The following is a 13,647-nucleotide window of genomic DNA, read 5'->3' on the forward strand; positions in this document are numbered from 1 at the left end:
TTTACGCTGTATGCGGTGGGGATACGACCGGTTGTTTAGTAGTAAGTTTTTTGAAAAAAAAAAATATATTTTTTTATAATAATATATTTTTATATTATTTTGTGTGTGTGTACATAGAGTGCACGTGCGCGAGAGAAAATTTATGGACAGAAGATCTTGACGGTCGAAAGACACGGCTAGTGAAATAACGAGCAGTGCAGCGCAAGTGCACGTCGGTCGGTCGTTCGGTCGGTAACGCGTACACCACACACATTATTATAATAATAATTTAAATATTTAACACAACTGTACAAACCAGTTTGTCAGGCAGCTTCGGGATGGGTAAAACACTGAAGTTAGATCTCGGACACGCGCTTTTCTCCTATACCGTTTTATTATTTTTCTGTTCCGAATCGCGCACTCGACGTTTGACGTGAAAACAATAACAACAACAACAAAAGCAACAACAATAATTTCGTTTTACACGCACAGCGATGAAACGAAGTTAAATAAATCGTAAATACACGTTATCGGCGCGTAGGCGATATTTTGCGCGTGTAGGCGTGTGTCGCGTGTGTGTCGTGCGCGCGCTGATGACGTCTCAGTCGTGAGTTCGGTGGAAAATGTTCGTTTATGAGGTATTATTAGTACTATATACGGTGGTGGACAACAATATTTTTCCGAGAAATACCTACGAACGGAGGTGGGCATAGCACACAATTTCAAAACTAATTTTCGTCAAAGCTTTCAACACGACGAGTATAAGCGGTAACGAGGGCCAGCAATAACTGATATATTCCCAATTAGTCTGAAAAATAATACCAACAGCAATAATATAGTTTACTGACGAAAGTGCGTCTAATATGGTTTTTTCTCAATCACGCTGTAACGCACCACCGCAGTGTATTCAATGATTTTAAATGAGATTTAATTATCAGACGAATAAAAACATTACATACCTGTAATTTACGTCTAACCATTATAGGTACGGCCGTATAATATTATTATATGCTACAGGCATCATTATAAAAATTATTGTAAAAATACTATCGTTCTCTCTTGATGCTATCTGGGAGTGTACCTACGACGAAAAGTTAGTAATAATTGTTGTTTAAATATTTTCAATCTTGCACAATCATTATCATACAGTGCGTCCCAAAAGTGTCATAAATCGTCCATAAAGTATCACTGCGAGGCCGTCACACTTCAATATTATATTTAAACGCTGTTTATTCAGCAGTGATCCACGAGAATAGAATTCTCATTCGACGGCATATACCTACTCACGTTTTCTTAAAAATAACTGTTGAAAAAAATCCCGCGATTTTCGATGTAATGATCCGACACAATATGACAGTATCAGTTATATCAGTGTGATGGCGTACTTTTGGGATACATTGTGTATGATATCGTATGACCTAGGTATTAACCAAAAAAGAACAATAAACATAACGTCGTGATATTTTTTCAACTGCGTTCAGCTAACATTTTTCTACATAATATTATAACTCTTACATTCCTCTGTTAAGTGTATATTATTATTCGCTATAAGTCGGAGCTGTAATTGTTATAACTTGATAAATAATACTTATTATTAATACGGTTTTTAATAGATATAATATAGTAAATTACTTTGTTTCGTTATGTTTCGTACGCGTGAGACTAAAATAATGAAAACCGGAAAATATATGCATAACGGCTAACAGAAAAAAAAAATTAAATTAAATAATAGAGCCGACAGGCAGTGTCGGTAATGAATCAGACCGATGCAGTTGTGCTGTTACACAACTGCTTGCACGCTTCTACATTGTCACTCGAATTTCTATACATTTGTTAAAATATATTATACAGTAACTGAATCATTCTATTCCATAAATTTTATTGAACCAGCGGTAATAATTAAACGATAAGTTGCAATATTGTTTACGAAACGAATACGAGGCATGCAATATTATATATTATTATTATGACAAGGTATATACGTAATCAGTCGCTACGTAATTATTATATATTCCAATATATTGCTCGAAAACAGTAGGTATATATACTACCTAATGGCTAATACATACTCGTAAATGTGCCGTGACATTTGGCCCGTGTACACCGCAGTGCCTGTTATTTATAATAATTTCGGTTTGGACGCATAGGACTATATTATAGAATTATTCTTTTTTACGGTTTTTAACTGGTGTACAAAATGTTTTTGAAACGAGCCTATGGACATCGGAATTTTACCATCTCCTAAAAACGGCATCACAAAAGACGTTTTTTCTATATAATACACCTACCCGACCAACTCGAGTTCGTTGTTCGCCTTTGAATTTTTGAATAACATTGTCGACGGACGAAAAGTAAAAAGTAAAATATACACCGTTTTCTTTTCTCAATAATAGGGAAAAACTAAAAAAAAAAATTCCCCAAAATATTTACACTTACTAGCATTTTCTATAGTTGCGGTGTTAAAAAATGTTTCGGCAACTTTTGAGCTGTTATTATTATAGACGTTTGAAATGTTTGACTTTTTTACGCCTCGTATACGCGTTCTCGACAAGTAATCACACGTGAACAACAATCAGCAGCCACTGTATACACTGCAGTATCGTGCAGTGTATAACATCATTAATAATAATATTATTCTAACCATTGTGCGCTATAACGAGGTGTCTCGAGGTTGGCTAGAACTTTTATGATAATAATATTATAATAATAATAATATTGTGACTACGTTTGTTCGGTTCCGACGAGTGACGACGACGACGGGTTCACAATAAATCGTAATTTCCTTTCGGTCTTTCGGGAAAATCGCGCGTATTTTTTCGTTATAAAATGCGCGACAGATACGAGCGCCGCATCTATAGCGGTATACACTTTACCGTGTGTTCAATTTTAAAGGTAGGTAACAGGAAATATTTCGAACGCGTGGTTTTGAGTTTGATCCGGAGTTTTTTTATTCCGTGAAGGACGTATAAATCATAAATGCATCTGTTTTTGATAAATTCTAATATTTAACTATTTTTATCGGCGTATATGCGCAGTAAAATAAAAATGTCTTAAATACATAGGAACCACTAGTTTTTACATTGGATTTGGCCTATCATAATCACGCATTTATAAGTATAATTTATCAATAAATTCCAGTGATTATTTTTTTTTATAAATTCAATGTAATAATAAATACACCTTGCAGTTTTAATCAAAATAAATTATTATTATAATACTCACCTTTAATTATACGAATTGCCCGATTTAAAACTTTCGACTGTCTTAAAAATGTCAATTTTGAAGATATCAAAAAACTGTAAAGTTCAAAGTTGCTCAGAAAAAATAATGCAATCCAAATCCAGTATCGAAAATAGTGGTTCCTACTTAAAAAATCGTTATTTTACTGCGAATGCGCAGATAAAAATAGTTAAAAATTAAAATCTATCGAAAATAGACGTATATTTTATATTATGTCCTGTACGTAGTGAAAAAAAATTCCAAATCAAACTCAAAGTCATGCGTTCGAAATAATTCCTGTTACCTTTAAAATTGAACACACGCGGTATATCATAATATATACATATATCATAAATTATAATGGTATATATCACTATAGTTACCCCCTCGTCGTGTCATATATATATACCGAAAACGAAAGTTTTGGCACACACGTCGTTAAAACGTGTGCTGCCCACGCCGCGTATCATCATATACGCGTTTGTATGGAAATGAGTTTTTTGTCTCGCAACACACCGCGGCGGTGCAGCGCGTACAGTGCCATCACCTACAAACGATTGAAATCGACGACCGCGCGACAGCGTTTTCGCGCGTATATCATGCGCGTCTGTTACGTCTACGCGGCGCGCGCGTTGCTCGTAATAACGACAATAATATTATATTATATACCTACGCCTATCCCATATAATAATAATTATAATAATAATAATATATGAGATTTACTCGCGGTTTATATAAACGACGACGACGATTATTCTCAGGCGAAAAACCGAACAAACCGCGACGAGATGGACGTTATGTATTATATAATATATAATATTATATCGTGTGTGCGTAGCAGTGCGAGAGATGTTCGTCGTCGCTCGCGTCTCTTCGAAACGTCATCTCGTGCACATTTTTCGCGTGGCGTAGTCGGACGACCGTAATGGCCTGCTGCACGACTTCTCTTTCAGTTGTCACTCAGCTCTGTATAACGCGCGCGTATAAGATAAATAATATACATATATATATATACAACCGATATACATATAATATATGTATGATATATATATATATATACACGATATAGTACTATATAGCTTATGTATAGCTGCTCCCTTATATATATTATATATATATTTTACAATACAATATAATATTATATTATATTATATATATATATATATAGCTGAATTTCATATTTCCGCCTCTCGTCAGAGCAGCCCAACCACCGTGTGCAACGATTCTATCGAGCACCGCCGCCACAACGGCAATGCGTGTTATATATGTATAGGTACATACCTATAATGTAATAGTATATTATTGTGCACACATCCATGTTGCATCGCGCAGATTATCCATACGATGGTGTTACGGTGTATTAGGCGTGCAATAGGGAACTTGCGATAATCCCGTATAATATGACTATATATATATATATATATATACCTACGATGTGCAATCTATTTTACGTAACGCGCATGGCACGCATTATTTTTGTGTTATATATATATATAGGTACGACTGTAAGTACCTCTACTCGAAACGGCTGAACAACGTTATCGATCGGAAAGATTGATACGCTGCAAATATTATAATAATATATGCGCTATAGTATAGGTGTACTCGTATAATATTATATGGTGCGTGGGAATAATAATTATTATCGGTACGCGCAATTGCAGACGTGTGTGTGTGTGTGGAGTTGGCCCTCCGACGGGTGGTTTTTTATTTTTGACATTTTTTTTACGAAATTTTACGGTCTCTGCGTGAAATTTATTTCGAGGGCGGTTGTCAATTGTATACGCGCGTACGCGAAACTCAGTGTCTAATTTAATTCAAATTTATATTATATAATACAATATAATAATAAATCGTAAAGAGTTATAGCGTTTTCGAACTCTGATATTATGCAAAGTTACCCGAAGAGTTGATATTCTAATATTCTATTGTGTTTGAACAACTTCAATATATGTACACATAATATATGTTTTTCTATGATCGATTTAAACTAAAACAATGTCTGTTGTGTGCTCTCAGTATGACGTACATTGTTGTTCACACATAATAATATATATATATGTATCTATATATTTTGTCACGTAGGTAAGCGATATATTCACGCACAACATATACGCTATACAGGGTGATTCATCGTTTATGATCAAGCTCATTTTTTTTTTATTCAATATTATGAGGCGTTAAGTATCCGAGTTTTGGAATTTTCAATTATATTTTATAGCGACCATATTGTCGATCGGTTAGACTTTTATACTATTCGAGGAGTATTCTGTGGTGACGCAAACTTCCTTTTTTTCAAAACCAACCTTTTTTGTGTAAATTGTTAAGCAGGTGATTTTTTAGAAAATTTTAATTTCCATAAGTCAAGATTTAAACGAATAGTTTTTACTTTTAATGTATTAAGGATATATTATTCTTAAATAATAAAATTGGATTAAATATACCTAGTGAATCACCCTATATAAAACCGTATAAAGAATATAAATCATAATGTCGTTGCCACGTTCGCCGTCAAACGCTTTCAGAAAATGCGTTCGATTTTCTCAATTGTTTTTCTCTGAGAGAATTTCAGTTTTTCGATCTTAGCCCGTTATAAATATATGCGAACATCTATCATACGTAAAAATAACTAAGTATAAAATGTCAAGTATAACACAGATAAAGTGAATACTATGTATATACTTAGTTTACAGTAGATGTTATAGAGACTCATTTTAACAATACTATATAATATATAATATATACACTACACACAAATAAATCTACCCGATTGGTTATTATGTTGTGTAGATGATTGGGAAAATATTGTAAAATATAAGTGCTTTATTGTAAGTTCACCCGACGACTAGTGCTAAAAATGGGCTTGTTTTTAATCGGTGACGATCGGTGTTATATTTTAGAAAATAATTTTATCGTTATGTGCGATCGTAATTAAATACGTTGTATGTAAGATATGGACGCAAACGGCAGTCTAAATGTCACGTGTACGCATAAAATAATAATAACAATGAGCGATTTTACGACTGCCATCCCCAATAAAAGAAATTTCACACAAACTTCAAGTAATCGTGAAATAATTATTTCCCTATAGAACACGACAACATGATTCAAGAATTTAATAATAAATACAGGAATATTACACGAAACGAGATACAAATATATTCACAGCTGTGTGAGCCTCGCCATAAAAAAATGAAAATAAAAAGTATTACGCATTTTTTCGTTAAGCCAATATTTTTTTCTGAATTTAATTCACGATATCAAGTAGATTTAATCTGCATTTGACTTTGTAATTTCACTCTGATGAACATTTTTATTTACCATAATATTGTATATTATTATGATTAGATTAGATATAGGCCGTTTAACGAAATGTGTCAATCCCAAACCGGAGTAAAAACTTTGGAGTATACATGAGCAGAATGTATAGCTCACAACCGTATAGACATTTTGACAACATGAAAATAACAATATCAAAAGCCATTTTTATTTTACAGTCGGACATTGGACGAGAATTGTCAAATAAAATCGTTAAACATTTGAGATAAGTTAGGCACAAATAAAGAATCGTACTGTTATAGCCAAGGTATAACAAGCTGTGAGATGCGTAAAACGGGACAACCAGAGAAAAATAAAAACGCATCATCATTCATCAACCTTCACTGAATTAAAACATCACGATAAAGACAAAATTATATATATATATTTATATATAGGTATATATAATCAGTGGTCATAAAATCAGTTTTTATATACCAAATTACATAGTACATGATGTTTCCTGTTCCAATTGTCGGGATATGTACGAAATATTTTAGTGGTTGTTTTAAAAGTGAGAAAAATTTCAATAGTTAATTTTAAATATAATAGAAGAATATAGTAATTGTATACAACGAATGTGTTGGCTTGAGGTTTCTATCAATTTGACAATATAATATTATTTTAAGCGCAATTAACTGCGGATGTAATAATTATAAATTTGAATGGAAAACTATAAAACTATGTTGTTACAGACGTTAAAAATCAATCAGTAAGTATTTACTATTGATAATGAACAAGTGACAGAAATCTAACAATACGAGTATAATAACCTCCGTTAATTCATTTGCGTTCGCCGGTGTACCTATACATACCGTTAAATTGTCAAATTGAGCGAATGACTTGTCACCGATGGTGTGTCTCCGCCGGTGTTGCGTTAGTGAATAATTGGTGGCAAACGGCATTCCACATATTTCGCACGGATACAGTTTCTCCCGCATGTGCATCCGCTGATGTGACTTTAAATAGCTGCTTTTGTCGAACGATTTATCGCACACGTTACTCGAGTATGGCTTTTCGACCGCGTGTGTCCACAGATGTGCCTTTAGACGCGGCTTCTTTTGAAGAACAATTCATCGCACACGTTACACGAATAATACTGCATCTTTCTCAGGCGCGTCCTCATAGGCTGCGGTACGGAAGATCGTTAATATTCCTCCATAGACGTTGTCGGTATCGTGCGTATTTTCTCACGTTTCTAGAATCGTGTTAAATAGTGAGTACACCCGATGAAAAGTTATCAAAATCAGACGTTTTATGTATACAACCGACCAGGGCCTGATTTAATAAAATTAAAAATTTTGGGGCCCCCAAGTCAAAAAAATGTTTAAGAAAAATTCTACATAGTGAGGGGGGAAATGTTAATAATAAAAAAAAATATTTATAAGTTAAATATTAAAATACCTTAAAATAACTTATAGAGCCCGGGGGCACCCAGAAATTGGGGCCAAGTGCAAGTGCTTCATCTGCACTTGCATAAATCAGGGCCTGCAAACGACTGATCGGTATTTGTTTTTCTTATAATATAATGACGTGGCCACTGTTTAAGATTTTCTATTAATTATTATCAATTAGAATTGAATACAAATCATGAGTTTTCATTTAATTTGAAAAATATGTATTTAAATGGTACAACCATCATAATTAAAATGTATTTTATTTTGTCGTATTATACTATAAAATATTTATGTATAATATGTTCATTTTTTTCGAAAACGGGGGGGGGGGTTAGTAAAGATTTTATAATTTTTTTTTATTTATTTATATGAGTACATTAAATTTCCAAATTGTTTGTCCTCTTGATTCACTCGTCAGCTTAATTTCATTAGTTTTTACTAAATATCTTATAGTAATACTACTGATAATATAATATATATTTTTTTAATTTAGACGTTCAATAATAATTTTTAGTTTAAGTTCAATGAGAAAGATGTTGGTAGGTTTGAATATATCTCGATCAGAATAAAAAATAAAAATACATTTTGAAACCAATCAATGTAGGTATATATACGAGTTATATACCTAGATTTAATATATACAGTAGTAAAACATTATTTGGTTTGACTTTGAATGCTATAATAGGGTTTAATATGAATGGTTAAATATAATAAAAAAAAAAACTATAATGCGTTATTTAAAACTAAATGCATTTTCTGAAATCTTTAAATTTTTGGTAAGAAGAATTTTCAATATCAGTGAATGTATACTATCTTTACATAATTATTGCATAAAATTAAATATCCTCATTTCTTTTTCATAAGCTTATGCCTTATATACCATCCTTGAAAAAGTATTAAAAAAATTATCAAATATTTGAGATTTTTGTGAGTTTTTTTTATACTCATGATAAATATATTTTTCTTAACTTAGCATGCTCATATGTGAAAATTGCTGTAGCAGTAATATTCTTACCCATGTTCAGATGTATAATTTTATGAGTGTTATGACATTATCATCAATTTTTTTTAACATTTTTATTTTTGGTGAGCTTAAAAATTAAACTCAAGTGTTAATTTTACTCAATTGTTATGAAAAGTTATATAACAATAGTATAAACTAACACAATATTAGGTAGTTTACTCATCATTTAACATAAACTCACAAAATTAACTTAAATTATTATCATATTAAATGATTATATGCATTTATATAAATATCACGTGTTAAGACAATTGTTATATATATCGTTTAATTTAAAATTTTAAAACGAAAAAGGTGTAAAAATATTAAATAAGTTAATCTTATACCCTGGATCGTTCATCTTCGTACATTTTGACACCAATGATTAAGTAACTGAAACTTACGCCTTCATAAATCTGTAATTTTAGGTAGGTATTTATGGTATTCACTAAATAATAATTTACTGTTGTCAATTGATATGTATCTAACCACATAAATTATAACCTATGGCGTGTAGTGTAAAATAATAATTTACCAACTATTAAGTGACTTAACGTACTGAATGCTTATTGTAATATAAATAGTATCACGAAATGTCTTCAATTTTTTTTTTAAATACCTACATAAATTTTTTTATTATTTTTAAATTCAAATTCATAGTAAAAATAATAGAATTTTACGCAATTATAAATGTATTATTTACCTTGAAGATAGCTTCTACAAAATAAAAATGTAATATAACTTGCTGGTACTTATTAAGTATAATAATAATATGCTACGTACGCGACATTTGATGAAGTATTAAAGTACTAACTATATTTTTTTGTTAACTTAAAGGCTAAGTGTATGTTTTTAGTCCAGTGATTTTTAAAAATTGAAACTTCATTAATGATGAGTATAATTATATAATAATTGTGCTATCACATAATATTTATAGTAAAAAAAGTGAAAACGTGAAATTTGTCAACGAATATAAATTACTAGTTGTATTATCTGGAGCTGTCCGGGTTGTATTGCATTTTTCTTATACAAGCAGATTTTATACAAATTTCGAATTCCTATTTTAGCCCTTTAGAGGTTAAATTTTTAAAAATCTTTTCTTAGCAGATGCTCACATCAATACATCATAATAGCTATCTGCATGCAAAATGTCAACCAGACCCGTTCAGTAGTTAACGTTATGCATTGATATATTATCAGTCAGCCACGTTTTACTTTTATACACTAGTAAATATTGTAATGACCAGATAGATTACCAACGTTGGGTATTTAAATCAAAGAAAAAATGAAGTGTTATTCGACAGAATATTAAAAATATATGCTAAAAATAGTCAATAGAAAGGGATTTGAAGGGAAATTTTATGAAATCATGAGACTAAAGTATACAAAACTAAGTTGTCAAACATATTATTTATCAATGCATATAATTTTGACGCACCTACATGGATATAAACGGCAAATGTTGGTATGTTGTTTTTGGCGCGACGTGAAACTAATTTTTTTTTAATATTATAAAATAAACTTCATTAGTAGCAATTTTCTGAAATAAAATATGCCTTAGTCATGTAAATTAAATGACCATTAAACTAATGTCCATTATAACTTTTAATAATAATAATGAGTTAGTAGCAGACCATTGCAGACCTAACAACGTTTATTTACAATATAGCCGATATAGGTCACATAGTTAACGAGTATCAAATTGCTAATTGAATTCAACAGTTATTAATTGATTTTTAGAATTATAACATATATGTTTCTACCGTGATAATGTGCAAACTATTTTAATATTTGCAGAATATTATAAATAGGTAAATGCTCAACATTCTATTGAATCTGACAGGAGAACTGCGTGTTCACAATGAGATCGCTTATCCCGGCTCCCTTCCACTCTTACTGCCCGGCCGTAACGAAATTACTCCACTTGGACAAATACCCATACATTTAGTGATGGATAAATTCCTCCGAGTAGTACAATATAAAATTTCCAAATTATTACAATTTTTACTATATGTTTTAAATTACGCAATAAAAATGCGTAGATAACACCACCACCAATAGTCATATCCGATTTAATTCACAGATAGAAATATAAACTACCTTTATTTAATGTTTAATAAAAGTTTATGATATATATATATTTTATTTTTACCCATGCTATGAAAACATGAGAAAATTGAAAAATTACCTCACTAAAGTATGTTCCACACCCGTTTTCTTGTGAAGAGGTATCGGTTGAAACTTTTGATCTATTTTTTCTTAGTATAAAAGTTTTTACCTTTGCTCTGAACCTAAAAACAAAATGCCCGATACACCCTTGTACAACGACACAATCGATAAAAATCAGAACAGTACGACAATAATAATTAGTAACCAAACACTATATACAGGTATGTACTATAGATTTCACTCAAAATTACAAACACGATCAAACCCTTTAATCTTCATAGTTGCATCATATTATGCACTTCCGTGAAATCCAATGGGCCGCCTGAAAGTTGTAAGTTCGACGGTGCAAAGTGTTACCCCGGTAAAATACATGACATCGTAAATCATAATTAAAAAAAAATACACGTCGGGTTCGATCAACGGATAGGTTTTCCCTACTCGTATAAATACCAAAAGTATCATTTGTACCTTACGATAAAAATATACTCAATCTACAACGGACAACTAGTAAATATTCCTTAATATGAGAATTAAAAATAAAAATCTGGGAGAAAAATATATTTTTTTGGAAATATTTTTTCCCGATAATATGTATTTATTTATTTTCGTTATAATCCCGCTCCCCCCCCCAACAAAAAAAACATCACACTATATACGTACCGGATAGATCGAACGTATATAAAATATAGTCGAATGCAATGTTTATGCACTGCTGAAGTTATTATATATTGTTACCTACAACTGTGGAGTGTTGTGCACGCGGAACGACGAGTGTTTTCGTGCGATCCGATTCCGAAAACGTTTTTACCACACTCGTGTTATATACCAGCTACACAACATACATACCGTCTTTTATAACACAAAGACGGTGGCGGCGGCGGCGGCGGTATGTTTTGTAAACAACTCGCTGTTTATTCCCGCGTGCGGCGTGCCTATTATACGTATATATGTAGTAATAATAATATAAACCGTGATATATGTTATGATGGTATGCACGGACGTGTACACACAACGTAGTTATATTAATATATATATATTATATCGTAAATGCAAAACGCTCTAAAATGTTGAACCACACCCGCGGAGACTCGCGTTTGAACCCCCTCGCCGGCGAGCCCCAGCGCGGCATATCATCGTAAGTACACGCGTATCCGATTACTAGGTAGGTATATTATTATTATTATATACATTGTCTCTAGTATTATATCGTTGTATATATATATATATTTCGTTATCAATAACACATGAGGGTGTTTGTTTTTAACAGGTGTATTTGCCGAGAAGCTTTCACTTTTAAGTATACCTATGCACATTGCACCTATATGTATGTTTGTATAATATAATATACTGCGCCGTCCTCTGCGCGCGGGCAATGGGTATATTATTGTATAATGATATTCTAAATGATATTTAATGCCCCCCCCCCACATATCGTTTGCGATTCAATCGCGTGACCTAAACCACACCGCACATACGAAGTAATTGTTTTTAAATTTTAATCGTCCGCGGCGTGACGGGCGCTCGTAATCTGTGAGCCGTTCTCCCGATCCATATAGTCTAGTTGTGTCCGCGCGTTTTGGCCGTCACTAAAAACACCGCCGTCATGTATAGTATACCTAATAATACGCCCGTGTCACACGACATAATATTTCGACGCGACATTATTGTCTGTCTGTTTATGCGTACATAATATTATAATATATTATTATATTATTATTGTCAACGCGTTGTGAATAGGGTATATTATATAGGAATATATCATTATATATTCATCATTAGTAGGTACCTATGAATATTATTATATCAATAGCGCTTATCGCGGAGGGCAGGGAATATTTTATCAACCCCCAACACACGTCACAACTCACAAGTAATTAAATACGATATAATATATTATGTATATTCGGTTGTCATTTCGAATACGAATCGATAGGTACCTACATGTATTATACGCACATTAATAAGAAAAATAATAACATCCATAGAGCGATCAACGGTTAGTATACTCTTCAACAGTCTCTGCGCACACTCGCCACTTATTGGGTGTTTATTTTTTCCATGATATATGTTCCTATTCGACAATTTTACTCATCGTGTAAATCCCTTAGATCGAAGGTTTTAACTGTAATAAATAAAAGTTGATTTAAAATAATGTCCCAATAAGTTTATCTTACAAAAATCTAGGATTATTAAAAATACATATAACAATTTCTTTCATAAACAAGAACATTTGAAGTTGATTTTAAAGTTTTGAAGAAATTGAATATTATTTTAAACAAATAATAATAATATGCCCTGCCAAAAAGCTTGAAAATATAACACAAGGCCTCTCATAAGTTGCTTTTACTAAAATTTAAAAATAATTGAGCATTAATCTATTGCATTTAATATCAAATGTATAATAATAATTAATTAAGCATTTATTATTATTTTGTTATAATTCAAAAAAATATTTATTTTAAGTAATTGAACTTGTTTTCCAGTAAGTAAATTATTATTATTATGTTCTATATTATATATATTCTATACACAAAGGAATTTAATCATCAAAATATTTAGATT

The 13,647-nt window shown here is 31.7% G+C and overlaps 1 long non-coding RNA gene across 1 annotated transcript in view; it reads right to left on the reverse strand.

The window, feature by feature from the left end:
- LOC132927773 (uncharacterized) overlaps positions 1–2,550 on the reverse strand; it is a 37,389-nt gene extending 34,839 nt beyond the window's left edge. Inside the window, exon 1 of the long non-coding RNA XR_009661832.1 lies at positions 2,416–2,550. This is a non-coding gene — a long non-coding RNA (uncharacterized LOC132927773). The remainder of the gene's footprint in view (positions 1–2,415) is intronic.
- Between the last annotated feature and the right edge of the window lie 11,097 nt (positions 2,551–13,647).

Source organism: Rhopalosiphum padi, chromosome 3 (assembly GCF_020882245.1).
Source record: "Rhopalosiphum padi isolate XX-2018 chromosome 3, ASM2088224v1, whole genome shotgun sequence".
In the NCBI taxonomy this organism is placed as follows: domain Eukaryota; kingdom Metazoa; phylum Arthropoda; class Insecta; order Hemiptera; family Aphididae; genus Rhopalosiphum; species Rhopalosiphum padi.